At 40.4% G+C, this 23,896-nt stretch overlaps 1 pseudogene; it reads left to right on the top strand.

Annotated features, from left to right (window-relative positions):
- The first annotated feature begins 912 nt into the window (after positions 1–912).
- LOC106580980 (olfactory receptor 11A1-like) lies at positions 913–22,410 on the top strand (annotated as a pseudogene).
- The last annotated feature ends 1,486 nt before the right edge of the window (positions 22,411–23,896 follow it).

The raw sequence follows: 23,896 nt of genomic DNA, 5'->3' as shown, positions 1-23,896 counted from the left end.
GTAGGTGGCAGGAGCAGGTTCCTTCCAGAGCGTGACGGATGTCCATATCTACGTCCCAAAACACGGGGCCAACGGTACTGGAGGACCAATTGATGGGCTGGAGGACACTCACAGGACCCTCCACTGACGTGGAACCACAGGGTGTGGTAAAACAGGTCGTCTGGCATCCTGGTCCCCAGGCGGTGATTCTCATCTTTGACTAGGAGATGGTAGGGTTATGAAGTTGGAGCCACGGGCTGAGGATGACTGTGTATGGGTGGTGATGAAGTGAAGGCTTTCCTGGTGCTTGCATCCCACTGTGAGGGGTGCTGTGACATAATTGTAATTGTGCCAGATCCCAATGTTCACATATCCAGAGATTGGACAGGAAAAGGAGAGGGGGTATGAAGTTATGTTCAGGGAGGAGGCAACGGCCTGGTCGATAAAGTTCTCTAGGGACAGCCAGCAGTGAAATGGGAACCAGCAAGGGTTTGGCCGCAAACAATGCACCGGATACCACTGAAGCTGGTGCCTCTCCAGCGAACCCTACTGCCATAGGTTCAGGCTCTGCCTCAGGACAGCCAAAGGAGGGAGTTGAGTGGCAGGTCGACACCGGCGCACCCGAAGAAAGTTAAGATAAACGGCCATCGCGATGAGAGCGTCCAAGAATATGTTGTTGCAGAATAGAGTGCGCAGCGCATGTTCATTCCATCCGCTGGAGGCTACTACAGTCCGAAAGGTGAGGGTGTACTCCGCAGCGGTCTGAGCACCCTGCTGGAGTTGGCCGTTGCCCACGCCAACGCCTGTCCGGATTGCAGAGAAATTACTGTGGCAACCTTTGACCTCTCTGTGGTGGGGGCTCCCATCTGATAGGCGGAATAGAACTGGACGGATGGCTGGGTAGGCTGGGGGACTGGCTCACTGTGACGGCCCATGGTAGGAGGCCCTCCATCAGTGGTATGGAGAACCTCGCAGGTGGTGTCGAGCAAGTGGAGAACCTACTTCATGGTCGTACACAGTAGAGCCAGCCGGTCGTGGGGTTGGTGGAGTAGAGGACCCTGTTCCTCAACCGTCTGGAAGATGGTGTAATCTTCTGCTGCTTCCATAATATCTGAGGCAGTATTCTGTAACGTTTATGCAGGGAGTCAGAAAGCAGGTGCAGAAGCTGAGTTTAATAATAATAAACTTGAAGAAAATACAAAACAGGAGACTCATACTGAATGTAACAAAATCCAATCTTGACTGAGGCTGCTGAGGGCTATATGAAGGGAGAGAAATCAGGGTGGTGATGAAGTCCAGGTGTGCTTAACGATGGGGCGCAAGTGTGCGCAATGATGGTTGACAGGTGTACGCAATGTGTGTTGCCATCTTTAGGTGGGTTGCCAGGACCGGTGGTTGACAATCAGTTAATCTGACTATTCACTTATTATTGATTTCATTTTCTTATTTCAGCTATTTGAGTTTAGGTTTTCAGTATAGTTGTCTAATGTTGGTGGGGCATATTATTTGGTTTTAATCGTTCTCCAGAATCACTACAAGTATAATAGTTTTACTTGAGTGTATTTTTAACAGAGCTGAGATTTACTTTGAAGTGTAAAGTGTAGGAATAGAAGTGAAGTCTGTCATTGACAGACACGGTGGCATAGCAGGAATATCGGAATGCTATGCAGGAAGAGGTTGTGAGTTCGAATCCCAGGTGAGGACATATTTGAATAGTAATTACTGTATGAATGAAAATGCACAATGTAATCATTTACAGTATGTCAAATATGTTAGTTGAAAACAGATGGTATGGTAAAAGCACTGTGTAGGGGGTTTTCCCTAACATTGCAAAAGGCAAAGAGCTGTAAATGGATCAGTGGTTCACAAATCAGGGACTTGATGGGCTTGACAACAGTAGCAAGGGGTGATGTCTAATGAAACAAGGGTATGCATGCACTGGATATTTATATTTATTTTTTGGGGGGGAGAATGTTTCTTTTCTACCGTCAAGTGAAGTCCCCGGGAAAAACTGGGAACTAGACAAAAGATCCAGGGGACAATGACACAATGTCCCAAGAATGTCCTAAAAACGCAGTGGCGAACCGAGACTATTCAACCTAGGCCTTCAGAAGGAACAAAGATTTTTCAATAGCCAACATTGAATCAAACCAAAAAATCCAGAAAAGTAACAGACAACATAGCTTCACTTAATGAGCTAAAATTAATGAGCTAAAATTTGAAGGGGATGGCCAGCAGAGATAGGTGGGATGAGATGAGAGAAACTGAGGGTTGAAATCTGGAACTGAAGATGAGTGAGAGTGAAGTTTCTCTGTAAAATGACGATTAACTTCTTTGGGATAGGGGGCAGTATTTTCACGGCTGGATAAAAAATGTACCCGATTTAATCTGGTTACTACTCCTGCCCAGAAACTAGAATATGCATATAATTGTTTCATTTGGATAGAAAACACCCTAAAGCTTCTAAAACTGTTTGAATGGTGTCTGTGAGTATAACAGAACTCATATGGCAGGCCAAAACCTGAGAAGATTCCATACAGGAAGTGCCCTGTCTGACAATTTGTTGTTCTTCTGTTTATCTCTATCAAAATTACAGCATCTGTGCTGTAACGTGACATTTTCTAAGGCTTCAATTGGCTCTCTAAAGCCGCCAGAAAGTGGAATGGGGTGTCTGCTGTCTCTGGGCAAAGAACAGCAGCAGAATTTGTTAGTGGTCAGCCTGGGGACAGTGAGACTGTGATGCGCGTTCACGAGACTACTCCATTTTTTTCTTTCAGCCTTTGAATGAATACAACGTTCCCCGGTTGGAATATTATCGCTATTTTACGAGAAAAATTGCATAAAAATGGATTTTAAACAGCGTTTGACATGCTTCGAAGTACGGTAATGGAATATTTTGAATTCTTTTGTCACGAAATGCGCTCGCGCGTCACCCTTCGGATAGTGACCTGAACGCACGAACAAAACGGAGCTATTTGAATATAACTATGGATTATTTGGAACCAAAACAACATTTGTTGTTGAAGTAGAAGTCCTGGGAGTGCATTCTGACGAAGAACAGCAAAGGTAATCCAATTTTTCTAATAATAATTCTGAGTTTAGGTTGTCCCAAACTTGGTGGGTGTCAAATTAGCTAGCCGTGATGGCAGAGCTATGTACTCAGAATATTGCAAAATGTGCTTTCGCCGAAAAGCTATTTTAAAATCGGACATAGCGATTGCATAAAGGAGTTCTGTGTCTATAATTTAAAAAAATAATTGTTATGCATTTTGTCAATATTTATCGTGAGTAATTTAGTAAATTCACCAGAAGTTTTCGGTGGGTATGCTAGTTCTGAACATCACATGCTAATGTAAAAAGCAGTTTTTTTATATAAATATGAACTTGATTGAACAAAACATGCATGTATTGTATAACATAATGTCCTAGGAGTGTCATCTGATGAAGATCATCAAAGGTTAGTGCTGCATTTAGCTGTGTTTTGGGTATTTGTGATGCGTGCTAGTTGCTTGGAAATGGCTGTGTGGTTTTTTGTGTCTATGTACTCTCCTAACATAATCTAATGTTTTGCTTTCGCTGTAAAGCCTTTTGGAAATTGGACAACGTGGTTCGATTCAGGAGAAGTGTATCTATAAAATGGTGTAAAATAGTCCTATGTTTGAGAACTTTGAATTATGACATTTTGTGGTTTTAAATTTGGCGCTCTGATTTGTCACTGGCTGTTGAATAGTGTGGGACGATTTCGATCTTTTATATATATATAAAAGATTACAACATCATCCACCTTGAAGTTGATCACAATTGATGCTGATGCAGTTGTCGTCGCCACCGTCACACTATTAAAACACAGCTAGCGACTAGCTACTAGCATGTGAAGATTACTGCTTGCTATTGCCACTGATTCTTTACTCTTGCACACTCAGTAGTGACGTACCTAGAAAAGTCAGTTCTTTTTTTTGTACAGTACCACTCATTGCAAGTCAAAATGTGGTTGGTTCATTCCATTCTCACTCCACAATTTTGCTCTAATACAGTTGAATGGCAGGGAAAGGGAGATACCTAGTTAGTTCACAACTGAATGCATTCAACCAAATTGTGTCTTTCGCATTTAACCCAACCCCTCTGAATCTACATCATCAGCGCCCAGGGAGCAGTTGTTGTCGGGGGTTAACGAGATTTTTGCACCTTACCAGCCCAAGGATTTCAATCAGCGACCTATCGGTTACTGACTCAACACTCTTAACCGCTAGGCTACCTGCCACCCAGCATCTGAAGGCCTAGGCAATGGCTGGCTGAACTAGATGGATTCTTCTACCCAGAGACCACCAAAGAAAAAAATCCTGATATTTTTTGCTTCAGTATTAACCCTACTCTTTCCAAAATGAATAAAACAACTGAAGAGATGCAATCAGAATATCATTAAATTATTGAAAAGATGAATTAGAATTTAAAACGAAATCTAAAAAGTCATCGGGGAAGCCCCCAGGATAAACCGGGAACTAAACAAAACCTCTAGGGGACTATGACACAACGTCCTGACCAACATTTTTGTGACGTTCCGGGGACTTCCTAATAACACATTTTTGTTTGCAGGGAACCAATCCAAACATCTGCCAGCAGAACATACATTTTCACCCCAATTCTGAATACTGTATAAAACCAGAATTGTTCTAAAACAGCCTAGGGAACACCATATTTAATTGGTGAATTATAAAGATCAGATACCTAATATTACATATAACATTCTCAGTGACAATACACAATGCAATGTTTTAAATCATCTTTGGGCTACAGAGAAACGATGCCAAAATGCCACATATTTCTATAGTCAATTATAGCAACTTAAAAAACACAACATTGTCACATAATCCATCGTGCTGTTGAAAGGAGGACCAAGGCGCAGCGGGAATATGGATGCTCATATTTTAATTTAAAAAAAGGGAGTAAAGCATCCACTGAAAAAACAATAAACAGTACTCACGATACGACAGTGTAGCAGGCTAAACCCCAAAAAAGCAGTGCTCACAACAATTCCCCACAAACACACCCAACTAATATAGGACTTCCAATCAAAGGCAACACCACACAGCTGCCTTCAATTGGAAGTCCACCCCAATTACCTCTACATAGAAACACCCAACCTAGACAGAACAAAGAACCCAACTTCTTCTGCCACGCCCTGACCAACACTTGTACACCTACTCCACCTGCTGGTCAGGACGTGACATTACCCCCCCCCCAAAGGTGCAGACCCCGAATGCACCTTCAAAAGAAAAACACAAAACACCCAAAACAACCCGAAAATTTCCCCCTAACTACAGGGAGGGAAGGGAGGGTGGCTGCCGTCAACGACGGCACTGTGCTACACCCCCCCTCCCCAACCCACCTATGTTGGAGGCGGCTCAGGTTCTGGCCGTTCCAGGCAGTCGGGGCAGTCCGGCGGCTCGGGGCAGCCTGGGGCAGTCCGGCCACTCTGACGACTGTTGACTGGCGGGCAGCTCTGACGACTGTTGACTGGCGGGCAGCTCTGACGACTGTTGACTGGCGGGCAGCTCTGACGACTGTTGACTGGCGGGCAGCTCTGACGACTGTTGACTGGCGAGGCTGGGTTTACGCACTTGGAGCCTGGTGCGTGGTGCTGGTACTGGCCGTACCAGATTGGGAACACGCACCTCAAGGCTAGTGCGTGTAACGGGAAACACCGGACCGTAGAGGCGCACTGGCAGTCTTAAGCGCAGGGTTGGCATCTCCGGTGCTGGCTCGATGCCTACTTTCCCCTGGCACGTGCGGGGTGCTGGTATTGAGCCTACTGGCCTAAAAATACCAGGCCTTACCATGACACCTACCCCAAAGCACGGGACCTGTCCAGTCTGTTTACTTTTAACAAGGGTACGGGGCGCTGGCCTGGGTCTCCAATCTTGCCCCGTCACACAGCCCTTGTGCCCCCCCCTAAAAAAATTATTGGGGGTGCCTCTCGGTCTCCCTTACCCGTCGTGTTCCCCAGTCCTCGCCAGAATTCTTCCGCTGCTTGGTCCTGTGTTGGTGGGGAATTCTGTAACATAATCCATCGTGCTGTTGAAAGGAGGACCAAGGCGCAGCGGGAATATGGATGCTCATATTTTAATTTAAAAAAAGGGAGTAAAGCATCCACTGAAAAAACAATAAACAAAACAATGAACAGTACTCACGATACGACAGTGTAGCAGGCTAAACCCCAAAAAAGCAGTGCTCACAACAATTCCCCACAAACACACAGACAAACACACCCAACTAATATAGGACTTCCAATCAAAGGCAACACCACACAGCTGCCTTCAATTGGAAGTCCACCCCAATTACCTCTACATAGAAACACCCAACCTAGACAGAACAAAGAAAACCCAACTTCTTCTGCCACACCCTGACCAACACTTGTACACCTACTCCACCTGCTGGTCAGGACGTGACAAACATTCAATATTACAAAAATAGGTTAACCTGTTGGGGCTAGGGGGCAGTATTTTCACGGCTGGATAAAAAAACGTACCCGATTTAATCTGGTTACTAATCCTACCCAGTAACTAGAATATGCATATACTTATTATATATGGATAGAAAACACCCTAAAGTTTCTAAAACTGTTTGAATGGTGTCTGTGAGTATAACAGAACTCATTTGGCAGGCAAAACCCTGAGACATTTTCTGACAGGAAGTGGATACCTGATGTGTTGAATTACCTTTAAGCCTATGCCATTGAAACACACAGGGGTTGATTAATGTTTTGGCACTTCCTATTGCTTCCACTAGATGTCACCAGCCTTTACAAAGTGTTTTGAGTCTTTTACTGTGAGATCTGACCGAATTAGACTCTGGCGCGCGAGTTCATGTTGGGTACCCTCGTTCCAATACGGTATAAAAGAGAATGCATTCGTCCACCTTGAATATTATTCATGTTCTGGTTAAAAAAGGCCCTAATGATTTATGCTATACAACGTTTGACATGTTTGAACGAACGTAAATATATTTTTTCCCCTCGTTCATGAAGTGAAGTCCGGCGGGCTTAAATCATGTGCTAACAAGACGGAGATTTTTGGACATAAATGATGAGCTTTTTTGAACAAAACTACATTCGTTATGGACCTGTGATACCTGGAAGTGACATCTGATGAAGAGAATCAAAGGTAATGGATTATTTACATAGTATTTTCGATTTTAGATCTCCCCAACATGGCGGCTAGTCTGTATCGCAACGCGTATTTTTCTGGGCGCAGTGCTCCGATTATTGCAAAGTGTGATTTCCCAGTAAGGTTCTTTTTAAATCTGGCAAGTTGATTGCGTTCAAGAGATGTAAATCTATAATTCTTTAAATGACAATATAATATTTTACCAATGTTTTCTAATTTTAATTATTTAATTTGTGGTGCTGACTTGACTGCCGGTTATTGGAGGGAAACGATTTCCTCAACATCAATGCCATAGTAAAACGCTGTTTTTGGATATAAATATGAACTTGATAGAACTAAAAATGCATGCATTGTCTAACATAATGTCCTAGGAGTGTCATCTGATGGAGATTGTAAAAGGTTAGTGCATCATTTTAGCTGGTTTTATGGTTTTGGTGACCCTGTCTTTGAATTGACAAAACATTACACACAGCTATTGTCAATGTACTCTCCTAACATAATCTAACTTTATGCTTTCGCCGTAAAACCTTTTTGAAATCGTACAACGTGGTTAGATTAAGGAGATGTTTATCTTTCAAAGGGTGTAAGATAGTTGTATGTTTGAAAAATTTGAATTTTGACATTTATTTGGTTTCAAATTTGCCGCTCTTGAAATGCACCTGCTGTTGATGGAGTGCACCACGGGGGGGACGCTAGCGTCCCACCTAGCCCATAGAGGCTAGTTCCTTTTTACAAGCCTGCCTGGTTTTAATGATCCTAATGCCATACATAATAGGATTTAAAAAGGATTTAAAAGTATAGGAGGACAATGTGCAGTATCATGCCTTGTAGAATCACAAATAAACAGCCAAAGGAGAAGTTCAGCAATGAGGCTATATGTGTGCAAGTGTCAAACACTTTCTGTTTTGTCTCTTTTGAACATATTTCAAAAATTCTTACCTATGATTATATGTTAGGAAATATAGTACATGCCAAAGACAGCACAGTTACAACAAGACCCCATATGATATTTTCGTGTAATATTTGAACAAGCAAGTGTCAGTGGAATTTTCTATCCCAATGATAATAATTAACAATCAATAAGCATTGACTAATCCCCAAGGTTTGTAAGACACTGGGTTAAGAATAATTAGGCAAGGACTCAGCTTTCTGCAAAAGGTCTGTACAGTTTATTCAGAGAACGTTCTGAAGTCCATTACACAAAGACATTAGTTTTATGCTAACTCTCCACTTACGCACTGTTGTATCCCTCCCTGGAGTTGTCACCACTGTTAATCACTACCCAGTGCTGTCTGTTCCTTTCCCCCGAGATTAGAGAAACCTTGAGGGTCACTCCCTTTCTTCTCTAAGTTACTCAAAGTTCCTCAGCTGTTGGGTCAATCACAGTCCAGTTGTTGTTTTCTTAGGCTCACTAATACACATGCACACACATTTAATTTTTGTCCCGGGCCTCTAGTAGACCTTATGTGCCTTTCGATTAGTACTTTAATTATTCATTATACATGCTACATAACTACTAATTCCTAATTGGTTACGTGACAGGGTTGGATTCTTTAATCATTTACCTTTGAACATATTATTACCTTATCAGCAAGCTTGACTACCAACTAGTTATCACAATACACTCTGTCTATAACATTACCGCAAACTCGGGGATATAGGGATGACATCCATGAAAAAGAATACAACCAGGACAGCAGAAGTAAGCCACTAATTATTTTAGTTTTTGTAATATTGTTATACAGTAGAGCAGTGGTTCCCAAACCTTTTCACTCTGGCCCCCCTCATCACTGGGAAACATGTCTTATGTGTCTTCATGTGATATCTGAACCATGAAACGGGCAAAGCATCAATACAGGACTAAGATCGAATCGTACGGCACCGGCTCCGACACTCGTTGGATGTGGCAGGGCTTGCAAACTATTACAGACTACAAAGGGAAGCACAGCCGAGACCTGCCCAGTGACATAAGCCTACCAGAAGAGCTAAATTCCTTCTATGCTCTCTTCGAGGCAAGTAACACTGAAACATGCATGAGAGCATCAGCTGTTCTGGACGACTGTGTGATCACACTCTCCGCAGCCGATAAGAATAAGACCTTTAAACATGTCAACATTCACAAGGACGTAGGGCCAGACAGATTACCAGGACGTGTACTCTGAGCATGTGCTGACCAACTGGAAAGTGTCTTCATTGATTTTTTTCAACCTCTCCCTGTCTGTGTTTGTAATACCAACATGTTTCCCTCAGACCACCATAGTCCCTGTGCTCAAGAACACTAAGGCAAGGATTCCATATCTGTTATTTCATAGAATTGATGTCTTCACTATTATTCTATTTCAGCAAACTTAACATGTGTAAATATTTGTATGAACATAATGAGATTCAACAACTGAGACATAAACTGAACAAGTGCCACAGACATGTGACTAACATAAATGGAATAATGTGTCCCTGAACAAAGGGGGGGCTCAAAATCTAAATTAACAGTTAGTATCTGATGTGGCCACCAGCTGCATTAAGTACTGCAGTGCATCTCCTCCTCATGCACTGCACCAGATTTGCCAGTTCTTGCTGTGAGATGTTACCCCACTCTTCCACCAAGGCACCTGCAAGTTGGGTGAACGGTTGGGTCACAGCAAGAAGTTGGGTCAACTACTTTAAGGTCTCAGAGCGAGTGACGTCACTGATTGAAATGCTATTAGCACGCACTCCGCTAACTAGCTTGCCATTTCACACCGGTTACACACGACTTGACATTTTTTAAAATATACACATTACGAGATATTTGGCAAAATAGACAGACATGCCTATATTTCCACCATAGGAAACAATGGGAAGACCGCAGAGTTCCAATATTATTTTTGTTGTTTACATTTTGTTGTTTACATTTTAACTATAAAACAATGTGAGCAGGTCTCATTGCCAACAATAGCGAAGCAGGCATTGTGACGTTGAACAATAAGTTTGGAATTGAATGTTTGGAAGGCCGAGTTGATGCCACAGTGCTCAGTAGTTCTGACACCTGAAACCCCACCTCTTTAAGGAATACCTAGGATAGGATAAAGTAATCCTTCTAACCCCCCCCCTTAAAAGATTTAGATGCACTATTGTAAAGTGGTTGTTCCACTGGATATCATAAGGTGAATGCACCAATTTGTAAGTCTATCTGGATAAGAGCGTCTGCTAAATGTTCTAATAGGAGCTGGCAGGGTGAAAAATGCACTAAAATAAGGCCTGTTTTTTCGTGATTACTTCAAAACGACAGCAAGCCGCTGGGAAATATGGTCATATTATGAAACTGGGCTCCACGGCGGATGCAATGAACTCGTTTTTATCAGAAAAGAACGTTGTTAAAATGTTTATGTGTCCAGCCTACTATCTACACGGATTTCAGAGCACTCTCGTCTGAGTGTACCAGAGCGCAGAATAATTACTTTATGAGCGCTCAACACCCGTTGAATATGGCCGGTGTCAGTAAATGGTCAGAGTGGTCTCATTTGTGTCTGGAAGTAGCTAGCCAAAGTTAGCTTGGGTGCTTGACTTCTGGTGTAAGGCCAGAACGCTCAAATCAACCCAACTCCTCGCCCGCACGTCCAGTGAGCGCTCTGAGAGTGCAACGGTCTGAATTTACAAACTGACAATATTTCACTGAATGGAAACACCATACTATTAATCAAATTAATTAAGCCAAATTTCTTAAAATCAATCCCATATACTATGTTATTACAATAAAGGTTTTACATTCTCTGGTAATGCCAATACTGAACACTATCAAATGCTTCTCAAAGATGCCCTCTGGTGGTCAAACTAGCAATAACTTTCAGTAACTGATGAAATGGAGAATTAAATGACGTGCCACAGAATGCTGCAGCAGCAGGCAGGGTGTGCCGCAGTATGACACAACTTTTAAAGGAGGAACCACTGTACATACTAATATGACCCCACTATGGAAAGGGGAGACTCTCATGAACTCGATGGTGTTCTCTGTTTTGCTCAGTGTCATGGGACTCGTCTGAAGGTAACCCATACAAACGAATGGAAGTATGGAGGTAGTTTTGTGCTAAGAGGATAAATATGTGTCCAAAAAAACACAAATATTTCCTTAGCTATCTTATATCTCCTAGATATATGCCTGACACTTCAAAACCGTATTCGTTGTGATTTATTTTTGGATTGTCTTTTTGGACATTTATGAATGTGTTATTAATTGCGTTTCGATGGGCTGTAGTAATAAAGGCCAAATTCAAAATTGTATCAAATAATTTGTCAATATTTATTTTTCATATACCTAAAGATCCTACACCTGTAGTACACAGGCCTGACTAATATTAGGCTTAGGGATGACTGAAACACAATACCCTTATGCCTGCAACTTGACAGATGGCCACTTGTTTTAGTCTTGCTGGAAATTGCAATCATTACAAAGACAAGTCATTTGGGATTTCAGTGTTTTGAAATGCACTCTATTTATATGGGAATTTCTTCAAGGGAAGGTAAAACATTATATGTAATATTGTGTGTTTGAGATATAACATAAAAGTGTATACCACATAGAAACGCAGAGACATTGGGATGTTAAGTAACGACTTAGATGCCTGTTCATTATCCTCATGCCTTAGGGTATATAGAAGCTGGTCAGTTGAGCAGGAAAACATGTTTAATGTATTTGTTTGGCCCTCAGTCTTCAGAAAACAGGTCATTAGTCCACTGTATCTCTCAATTCCCTTGAAAACCTTATAGCAACACCTACCTGTGAGATCAGAGAGACTGAAACAACAACAAAGGTAGGTCTTGGTTACCGTCTCTTGTCTCTTGTTAGGCCAATTGAAGGGTTAGTCCCAGGGAGGTTTACAGTGGCATTAGGCTTAATGGCCTCCCTTCAGACTGGTCTGATGTGAATGATGCAACAATATTGAACTGGGCCTAACAAGAAGTTGGCTGTACCGGAAAGATACTACATACACATATTGTTGATCATACTATGTTGGCCTGTGACCTGAGAGTAAAATGGTGTTAGCTTCTCAAGCTTGATCTATCTGCTAGGAGAATATAAAATACAGACCATTGCAACCAATGTGTTGAACTTTGGCTTGAACTGTGTGTCATTAAAAATCTTTGTCACAACTACTCAATAGGGAAATTGGCATGTTCAGATATCTTGTATGTTAACATTTACACCTCAACTATAAAGATTATTAGAATCTATTCTTACACAATCTTTGCCTAAATGTAACCAAATCTAGACAAACTGAAGTGATGACAACATGCGTCCCACATGTAGTAACTTTTAAAAATGTTATACTTGTTAATTTGAGCTGTTCCACGGCAGATTTGATATTGAGTCATAGCACACCAAATTGGGGTGAATCTATCTGTATTGTTTTATTATTTCACCTGCTGTAAATTCAATCAACTATGGAGATAGAACACAAAAGATTGTCATTGCAATACAGAACAAGATATGTGTATATTTTGGAGGATACATTTTTTTATTTTACAAATTTTACAGTGGGAGAAAAACAATTGATTAAAAATAGTATATCTTTTTTTATTAAATGTAAAACGTGTATTTTGATACATCTGTAGGTGATATAAAGTTCTACACTTAATCTTGAGAAAACTAAAGTGCATCAACCATTCAGGACAACTGAAAGCTAGGAAAAGGTTCAGCAATCTTTTCAGTGTAGTGTTTTCAAGATTAAGCATTCATGGATCAATTCAATTTAACCTATACTGTATTATTGACATTTTTATTTAACCTTTATTTAACTAGGCAAGTCAGTTAATAATAAATTCTACCTGCCTTGTTCAGGGGCAGAATGACAGATTTTTACCATGTCAGCTCGGGGATTCGATCTTGCAACCTTTCAGTTACTAGTCCAGTGCGCTAACCACTAAGCTACCTGCTGAGATTACCTGCCGCAGTAGCTATTTTTCACATGGTCAAATAAAATCACAGAATTGTTAATCTTGTCAATCACCTCCCCAGGCATGTCAGTAATCTCCATCAACCAAGCATTTTCCTTAATTTTGGCACTAACCTAACCACCCACGGTAGGCTGAGAGTCACACCATGACAATTTAATTCTTCGTGTCATTGGAGTTCAAGAGAACATACTGCTGAATACTGGGTTTTTTCTTCTTACAGCTCCTTAACTTCTCTAGGGCCGGCGGGACGAAATCGTCCCACCTACGTAACAGCCAGTGGAATCCTGCGGCGCGTTATTCAAATACCATAGAAATGCTATTACTTCAATTTCTCAAACATATGACTATTTTACACCATTTTAAAGACAAGACTCTCGTTAATCTAACCACACTGTCCGATTTCAAAAAGGCTTTACAACGAAAGCAAAACATTAGATTATGTCAGCAGAGTACCCAGCCAGAAATAATCAGACACCCATTTTTCAAGCTAGCATATAATGTCACAAAAACCCAGAAGACAGCTAAATGCAGCACTAACCTTTGATGATCTTCATCAGATGACACACCTAGGACATTATGTTATACAATACATGCATGTTTTGTTCAATCAAGTTCATATTTCTATCAAAACCAGCTTTTTACATTAGCATGTGACGTTCAGAACTAGCATACCCCCCGCAAACTTACGGTGAATTTACTAAATTACTCACGATAAATGTTAACAAAAAGCATAACACTTATTTTAAGAATTATAGATACAGAACTCCTCTATGCACTCGATATGTCCGATTTTAAAATAGCTTTTCGGTGAAAGCACATTTTGCAATATTCTCAGTAGATTGCCCGGCATCACAGGGCTAGCTATTTAGACACCCACCAAGTTTAGCACTCACCAAAGTCAGATTTACTATAAGAAAAATGTTATTACCTTTGGTGTTCTTCGTCAGAATGCACTCCCAGGACTTCTACTTCAATAACAAATGTTGGTTTGGTCCAAAATAATCCATAGTTATATCCAAATAGCGGCGTTTTGTTCGTGCGTTCAAGACACTATCCGAAAGGGTAAATAAGGGTTACGAGCATGGCGCATTTCGTGACAAAAAAATTCTAAATATTCCATTACCGTACTTCGAAGCATGTCAACCGCTGTTTAAAATCCATTTTTATGCCATTTTTCTCGTAAAAAAGCGATAATATTCCGACCGGGAATCTGCATTTAGGTAAACAGACGAAAGAAAATAAAGCATGGGGTCGACTCGGGCACGCGCCTAACCCCATAGTACTCTGATCTGCCACTTGCCAAAAGCGATAATGTGTTTCAGCCAGAGGCTGCCTCGATATCGTTCAGCTTTTTCCCGGGCTCTGAGAGCCTATGGGAGCCGTAGGAAGTGTCACGTTAGAGCAAAGATCCTCAGTCTTCAATAAAAAGAGCCCAGATGAACAACAACTTGTCAGACAGGCCACTTCCCATATAGAATCCTCTCTGGTTTTTGCCTGCCATATGAGTTCTGTTATACTCACAGACACCATTCAAACAGTTTTAGAAACTTTAGGGTGTTTTCTATCCAAAGCCAATAATTATATGCATATTCTAGTTACTGGGCAGGAGTAGTAACCAGATTAAATTGGGTACGTTTTTTATCCGGCCGTGTCAATACTGCCCCCTACCCCCAACAGGTTAAGGATAGGGGGCAGTATTGACAATTTCGGAAAAAATATGTGCCCATATTAAACTGCCTCCTACTCAAACTCAGAAGCTAGGATATGCATATTATTAGTAGATTTGGATAGAAAACACTCTGACATTTCTAAAACCGTTTGAATGGTGTCTGTGAGTATAACAGAACTCATATGGCAAGCAAAAACCTGAGAGAAATCCTACCAGGAAGTGGAAATCTGGATGCATGGGCTCTCTTCAAGTCGTTTCCCATTGAATACACAGTGACGTAGTAATAATTGTGCACTTCCTATGGCTTCCACTAGATGTCGACAGTCTTTACAAAGTTGTTTGAAGCTTCTACGATGAACAGAGCCCGAATGACAAGGAGGGGAAGTTGTTGAGGCAGGGGGTGACATCACTTCTTGGAGCGCGTTCATGAGGATGGATCGCTCCCGTTCCAAAACCTTTTTCAAGACACAGGAACCATCCGGTTGAAATATTATTGAATCTTCACATTCTGAAGGCCCTAAAGATTGATGTTTTACAACGTTTGACATGTTTGAACGAACGTAAATACAACTTTTTTTTACTTTTCGTCGCGACATTGTCGACGAGCTTTCTACACTTGGAGTAGCTTACTGGACGCATGAACAACAAGGAGTTATTTGGACATAAATTATGGACTTTATCGAACAAAACAACATTTGTTGTGGACCTGGGATTCCTGGAAGTGCCTTCTGATGAAGATGATCAAAGGTAAGGGAATATTTCTAATGCAATGTATGATTTTAGATGACTCCAAGATGGCGGCTATCTGTATAGCCTAGTGTATTTTTCTGAGCTCAGTACTCAGATTATTGTAAAGAGTGCTTTCCTCGTGAAGCTTTTTTAAAATATTTCATAGCGTTTGCATAAAGATGTTCATCTATAATTCTTTGAATGACAGTTTAATTTTGTATCAATGTTTATGACAAGTATTTTTGTAAATTGTGGTGCTGATTCACCGGCAGTATTTGAGGGAAAATGTTTTCTGAACGTCACGTGCCGATGTAAAATGCTGTTTTTATATATAAATATGAACTTTATCGAACAAAAAATGCATGTATTGTGTAACATGATGTCCTAGGAGTGTCATCTGATGATGATCGTCAAAGGTTAGTGCTGCATTTAGCTGTGTTTTGGGTATTTGTGATGCATGCTAGTTGCTAGGAAAATGGCTGTGGGGTTGTTTTTGTCGATGTACTCTCCTAACATATGTTTTGCTTTCGCTGTAAAGCCTTTTTGAAATCGGACAACGTGGTTCGATTCAGGAGAAGTGTATCTATAAAATGGTGTAAAATAGTCCTATGTTTGAGAAACAGAAAAAAAATGATTTGGTTTTGAATATGGCGCTCTCGTTGCACCATGAGAAGAGGATGGCTGCATCAAAGCTCCCAAACAAAAGGTTGGTAAAGTATGTTACACTAAGATAGGACAAAGATTTTTGGTACACATCATCTTTAACCTGTTAGGGCTAGGGGGCAGTATTGACACAGCCGGATAAAAAACGTACCCGATTTAATCTGGTTACTACTCCTGCCCAGTAACTAGAATATGCATATAATAATTGGCTTTGGATAGAAAACACTCTAAAGTTTCTAAAACTGTTTGAATGGTGTCTGTGAGTATAACAGAACTCAAATGGCAGGCCAAAACCTGAGAAGATTCCATGCAGGAAGTGGCCTGTCTGACAAGGTGTGTTTTATCTTGGCTCTTTTTATTGAAGACTGAGGATCTTTGCAATAACGTGACACTTCCTACGGCTCCCATAGGCTCTCAGAGCCCGGGAAAAAGCTGAAGGATATCGAGGCAGGCTCTGGCTGAAACACTTTATCGCTTTTGGCAAGAGGCCGCTCAGAGTACTATGGGCTTAGGCGCGTGCCCGAGTCGACCGAATGCTTTCTTTTCTTTTGTCTGTTTACCTAAACGCAGATTCCCGGTCGGAATATTATCGCTTTTTTTATGAGAAAAATGGCATAAAAATTGATTTTAAACAGCGGTTGACATGCTTCGAAGTACGGTAATGGAATATTTAGAAATCTTTTGTCACGAATTGCGCCATGCTCGTAACCCTTATTTAACCTTTCGGATAGTGTCTTGAACGCACGAACAAAACGCCGCTGTTTGGATATAACGATGGATTATTTTGGACCAAACCAACATTTGTTATTGAAGTATAAGTCCTGGGAGTGCATTCTGACGAAGACAGCAAAGGTAATAACATTTTTCTTATAGTAAATCTGACTTTGATGAGTGCTAAACTTGCTGGGTGTCTAAATAGCTAGCCCTGTGATGCCGGGCTATCTACTGAGAATATTGCAAAATGTGCTTTCACCGAAAAGCTATTTTAAAATCGGACATATCGAGTGCATAGAGGAGTTCTGTATCTATAATTCTTAAAATAATTGTTATGCTTTTTGTGAACGTTTATCGTGAGTAATTTAGTAAATTCACCGACAGTGTTCGGTCGGAATGCTAGTCACATGCTAGTCACATGCTAATGTAAAAAGCTGGTTTTTGATATAAATATGAACTTGATTGAACAAAACATGCATGTATTGTATAACATAATGTCCTAGGGTTGTCATCTGATGAAGATCATCAAAGGTTAGTGCTGCATTTAGCTGTTTTTGGGTTTATGTGACATTATATGCTGGCTTGAAAAATGGGTGTCTGATTATTTCTGGCTGGGTACTCTGCTGACATAATCTGATGTTTTGCTTTCGTTGTAAAGCCTTTTTGAAATCGGACAGTGTGGTTAGATTAACGAGAGTCTTATCTTTAAAATGGTGTAAAATAGTCATATGTTTGAAAAATTGAAGGTTTTGCATTTCTAAGGTATTTGAATAACGCGCCACGGGATTACACTGGCTGTTGAGTAGGTGGGACGCACCTAGCCCATAGAGGTTAAGGTGTCTAGTATTGATATATGTGTTTGCAATTACTCAACTTTGTTCAGTGTGGTCATAGGATGAGTAAACATGTTGACGGCAACAATAGTGATCGGCAGGATAACACAGTGCATCTAGTGTTACGGCTCGTTAGTGATTGCAGCTGGTGTGATTGGAGCCACCTGGGCTCAGGGTATTTAACCAACTGCTCCACTAACCTCTCTCTGGTCTGGCTGGTCTGGCTCCTCGCTGAGCTTCTGGCTCGCTGGGCTTGCTCTCTCTTTCTCCCTGCTCCTCCAGGTATGATCCGGTTTTGTTTGTTCCTTTGTAGCTGTATTTAGTTTCCACTCAGTCATGTTTACACATACATATTCACGCATCCATGCACCTTACATTATGACATTTCCACACCTCATTCCTTTTTCTTTGTTTATAGTTAATAGTTTTGTTTTATAATAAAGAACGTTTTGAATTGGCCTATACCAGTTGTCGATGTCCTCGCATTTTTGCCACAGGCTATGAGCCGGTATACACATACCTATACACATACATAGTTCTTGTTCTACCTAACTTTCTACTCTGTTCTTTCTTTTAGTTTCACTTTGAGTTCTGGATATGTTGGATCTAGGTGACTGCTCAGACAAGGCGTGAAACATTGCAGTTATCCCTCAGAGATTATGATAGCGATGGGTCAGATATGGACTATGAGGGGGAGACAGGCCATTTGCCTGCCAGGCTGTTGAATGTATATGCTGAACCTATGCAAACTGATCATGACAGGAACAATGTTATCAGTGATGATGACCTACTCCTCACCACCCCACACTCTCCTCCCTGAGACTGGGTTGGGTCATGGACCCAGTGTCGTTCTTGGTGTTGCAGAGCAATCTCAGGTGCCTCAAGGTTGCAAGTTCCTTCATGACAACCTCTTCACTTCGCTTACACTCCTCGATGAAATGACAAAAAGAGGATATGGGAGCTCTGGAACGATGAGGCAAAATTGTCTGTTTGATGTCCAAGCCACAGAAGGACTTCATGAAGTTATCCCGGGGAACCTCTGAGGTTCTGACCCAAGGAGACAAGTTGCTGGTCCATTAGAAAGACAATGACATTGTCACAGTGGCAACAAACATGGAGGAGAAATACAATGAGACCTCTGTCAAGAGATGGAACAAGGAGCGACTTGCCTTTTGACAAAGTCCCAGAACCAAAATGCATCAACCGATACAATGAGCACATGGGTGGTGTTGAACTTCACAACCTACAAGTTTCAAGATACCATATCTCCATCAGGTCTAAGAAGTGGTGGTGGCCCGTCTTTGCATGGTCTCTCAACAGTGCACTCGCAAACAGCCATTTATTTTACAGAGATGTTATGGGAGGGACCAGCAACCTGCTCACCTTCTCATGGATAGTAGCACAGTCTCTTATGCAAAAGTTTGGCACGAAACCACTGAGCCACGGAAGGAGATCTCTACTGGCTGCTACTGTTGAAGATCAGGCAAGATATATGACAAAGCTTCTTACTGGCCAATCAACACGATGCACCAGTTCCATAGATGTCGTCATTGTGACGAACGCACTACCTACACATGTGAGAAATGCAAAGCGCCACTGCACATTAAGTGCTTCAAGATATACCACGGACAGAAGAAAAGGAGATAAGAGCAAATGAAAAAGGCTGAAAAAGCCAATAAAAGAAAAATAGAAAAGTCACTAAAGGGTGAGGAGAAGCAGTACAACGGACTCTAGCAAGAAAAGAAAAGTTGACAAAAAAGGGAAAAAGACAATCAAAATGACTGAAATGTTTTTGGAAAAGAGGATCAATTGATTCAAGACATACTGTGGTCTGACTGATCGTAGTTTAAAATAGTGATGCACAAACTAATCGTGCACTTGGTTCTGAAGCCTACCGCTATAATAAATATATATATATATATATATATATATATATATATATATATATGTATGTGTGTGTGTATATATGTATGTGTATAATATATATAATTTTTTTTGTTTGTTCAGTGTAGGCCTCTACTTGAATGCATGTTCTACAGGCTACCTCTATCCTAAATGTTACCTTTATGTTCAATGTGAATGAATGACACGACTACTATACAGTTATTAGGGAATGTTGCACTAAAATGTCACAATGTTACAATGAATATTGCCCTAAAGTTCAACTGTTACAATAAAGTTACAATATTAATGTTTCAATACATGTTGCACTAAAGTAACAATGTTACAATGTATGTTACAATGTATGTTACAATAAAGTAACAATGTTGAAATACGTTGATGGTTGTTGTTTTTTTGTTTTTGCTCTCGGTATTCATATCGGTGTTGTAGAAGGGTTTTTGATATGTAAAATAGTCACACTAGAATGTGATGGGGCATTTTGGTAGCAATGCTGGGGACTGCCAGTGACAGTTTTAAATGTGTTAATAACTGGGCTGGGATATATAAGAATTTTCATGACTGCATAGGAGAATCATGTTAATTCAGTATACACCATAAAACACACTTTTTCACCTACTTTTCCATGAAAATTTTAAAAAAAAGATTGATTATTTTAAAGGCTTACTAATGACACAAGATTTGGATATTTTCATGTCTGGGAATTTTTTTTGGATTAAATGGTGTAAATCCTGTATTTATTTTTATATACTTTTATCGGTACTATTAGGAAATTAGAGAACTCAACACAATTCGCATAATTTATACTAGCTGGATATAGCGACAGTGGACAACTAAAGTACTTGTATTTCATTATAAAACTGTGTTATACGTCTCCACAGTTTTTGCGAACACAGTGCTTATTGTGGTTATTTGCATGGAGAGACGCCTTCCTACATGAATCCATGTATCTGTTTCTGTGCAGTTTGTTTGTAAATGACTTATATGGTAGCACTGGTTTGTTCCCTACACTCATGACTCATTTGGTTTCAGATGACCATACAGTTTCCACTGTGTGATGTTACCTACAGATATTTTGCATGAACACATATGGAACTATTGAATTCAGCAATTTAGCAGCCGATGTCCTATGACAGGTACCTTGCTATATGTTATCCACCACAGTATAACAACATCATGACACACAACAGGGTGTGTATTTTCATTTGTGTAATATGGTTGTACTCTTTTGCTAAAAGCATAAAAACACTGTCTTTAATCATTCATTTGCAATTGTGTGGGAACGTTATCTTCTATGGGCTAGGTGGGACGGTTGCGTCCCACCCTAGTCAACAGCCAGTGGAATCGCGTGGCGCGAAATACAAATACCTAAAAAATGCTATAACTTACATTTCTCAAACATATAACTATTTTTCACCATTTTAAAGACAAGACTCTCGTTAAACTAACCACATTGTCCGATTTCAAAAAGGCTTTACAGCGAAAGCAAAACATTAGATTATGTCAGGAGAGTACCCTGCCAAAAATAATCACACAGCCATTTTCAAAGCAAGCATATATGTCACAAAAACCAAAACCACAGCTAAATGCAGCACTAACCTTTGATGATCTTCATCAGATGACACTCCTAGGACATTATGTTATACAATACATGCATGTTTTGTTCAATCAAGTTCATATTTATATCAAAAACCAGCTTTTTACATTAGCATGTGATGTTCAGAACTAGCATACCCACCGAAAACTTCCAGTGAATTTACTAAATTACTCATGATAAACGTTGAAAAAATACATAACAATTATTTTAAGAATTATAGATACAGAATTCCTTTATGCAAACGCTATGTCAGATTTGAAAATAGCTTTTCGGCGAAAGCACATTTTGCAATATTCTGAGTACATAGCTCGGCCATCACGGCTAGCTAATTTGACACCCACCAAGTTTGGGGCTCACTAAACTCAGAATTACAATTAGAAAAATTGGATTACCTTTGCTGTTCTTCATCAGAATGCACTCCCAGGACTTCTACTTCAACAGCAAATGTTGTTTTGGTTCCAAATAATCCATAGTTATATCCAAATACCTCCGTTTTGTTCGTGCGTTCAGGTCACTATCCGAAGGGTAACGCGCGAGCGCATTTCGTGACAAAAAAAATCAAAATATTACATTACCGTACTTAGAAGCATGTCAAACGCTGTTTGAAATAAATTTTTATGCTATTTTTCTCGTAACATAGCGATAATATTCCAACCGGGCAACGTTGTATTCATTCAAAGGCTGAAAAAAATTGAGAAGTCTCGTGACCGCGCATCTCAGTCTCACTGTCCCCAGGCTGACCACTTACAAACTCTGCTGCTGTACTTTGCCCAGAGACAGCAGACACCCCATTCCACTTTCTGGCGGCTTTAGAGAGCCAATGGAAGCCTTAGAAAGTGTCATGCAATACATGCACAGATGCTGTATTTTCGATAGAGATGCAACAGAAGGACAACAAATTGTCAGACAGGGCACTTCCTGTATGGAATCTTCTCAGGTTTTGGCCTGCCATATGAGTTCTGTTATACTCACAGACACCATTCAAACAGTTTTAGAAACTTTAGAGTGTTTTCTATCCAAATCTACTAATTATATGCATATTCTCATTTCTGGGCAAGAGTAGTAACCAGTTTACATCGGGTACGTTTTTTATCCGGCCGTGAAAATACTGCCCCCTAGCCCCAACAGGTTATAGACAAAGTGTATTGTGACAAGTACCTGGTAGTAAAACTTGCCTGTTGAACTTCAGACATGACAGTTAATAAGATCTATGGACTATGTGGTATTGTTTGACTGTTATCCCTGTTGAGGAACCCTTCCCGCTCTGATCCCGGTACCGGGATTTATTGACAAGATACCATGGCGGGAAATTCAAAACTGCAAGAATCTAATAATTTCAATTTCTCAAACAATCAACTATTTTTCACCATTTGAAAGATAAACATCTCCTAAATCCAACCACATTGTCCGATTTCAAAGAGGCTATACGGCGAAAGCATAAAGTTAGGTTATGTTAGGAGAGTACATTGAAAATAGCTGTGTGTAATGTTTTGTCAATTCAAAGTCAGGCGTCACCAAAAGCAGAAAACCAGCTAAAATTATGCACTAACCTTTGACAATCTTCATCAGATGACACTCCTAGGACATTATGTTATACAATACATGCATTTTTTGTTCCATCAAGTTCATATTTATATCCAAAAACAGCATTTTACAGTGGCGGTGAAATTCCGCATTTTTTTCCCTCAAATGCTTCCGGTGAATCAGCGTTACAATTTACTAAATTACTATTCGAAAACATTGGTAAATTATAATATTGTCATTCCAAGAATTATAGATTAACATCTCGTAAATGCTACTGCATTGCCAGATTTCAAAATAACTTTACTGGGAAATCACACTTTGCAATAAACGGGGTGCTAAGCTAAGAACAATAGGCTAGGATATACAGGTTAGCACCATCTTGTAACCATCTAACATCAATAATAATATTGTAAATAATCCCTTACCTTTGATTATCTTCATCAGAAGCCACTTCCAGGAATCCCAGGTCCACAACAAATGTGGTTTCTTTCGACAAAGTTCATAATTTATGTCCAAATAACTCCAAGTTATTCCATGTTGTTAGTGTTCAGTAGGCTCCTCAAAAGTAGGGCGGGGGGGGGATGGGAAGTCACGACGAAAAGTAAAAAAAAAATCTATTTACGTTCGTTCAAACATGTCAAACGTTGTTTAGCATCAATCTTTAGGGCCATTTTTAACGTGAAACATCAGTAATATTTCAACCCGACCTCTCCTGTGTCTTGAAAAACGTTTTGAAAAATGTCTCGCCTCACATGAACTCACATGAACGCGCAGGTGCGCGCAATAATGAAGTGACGACATCCCAGGGCCGTCAACTTCTCTTCCTTGTCATCCAGTCTCTGTTCATCATAGACGCTTCAAACAACTTTATAAAGATCGTTGACATCTAGTGGAAGCCGTAGGAAGTGCGAAATGAATCCTTTGTCACTGTGTGATCTATTAACAATGACTCGAAAATAGTACAGCCACAAAATTCTCATTTCCTGGTTGTATTTTTCTCAGGTTTTTGCCTGCCATATGAGTTTTGTTATACTTACAGACACCATTCAAACAGTTTTAGAAAATTCAGAGTGTTTTCTATCCAAATCTGTTAATAATATGCATATCCTAGCTTCTGAGTTGGTGTAGGAGGCAGTTAAAAATGGGCACATATTTCTTTCAAAATTCTCAATACTGCCCCCTAGCCTCAACAGGT

Source organism: Salmo salar, chromosome ssa20 (assembly GCF_905237065.1).
Source record: "Salmo salar chromosome ssa20, Ssal_v3.1, whole genome shotgun sequence".
NCBI lineage: Eukaryota > Metazoa > Chordata > Actinopteri > Salmoniformes > Salmonidae > Salmo > Salmo salar.
Note: the sequence above shows the minus strand (reverse complement) of the source record. Positions and strands in the feature narration are given on the sequence as shown.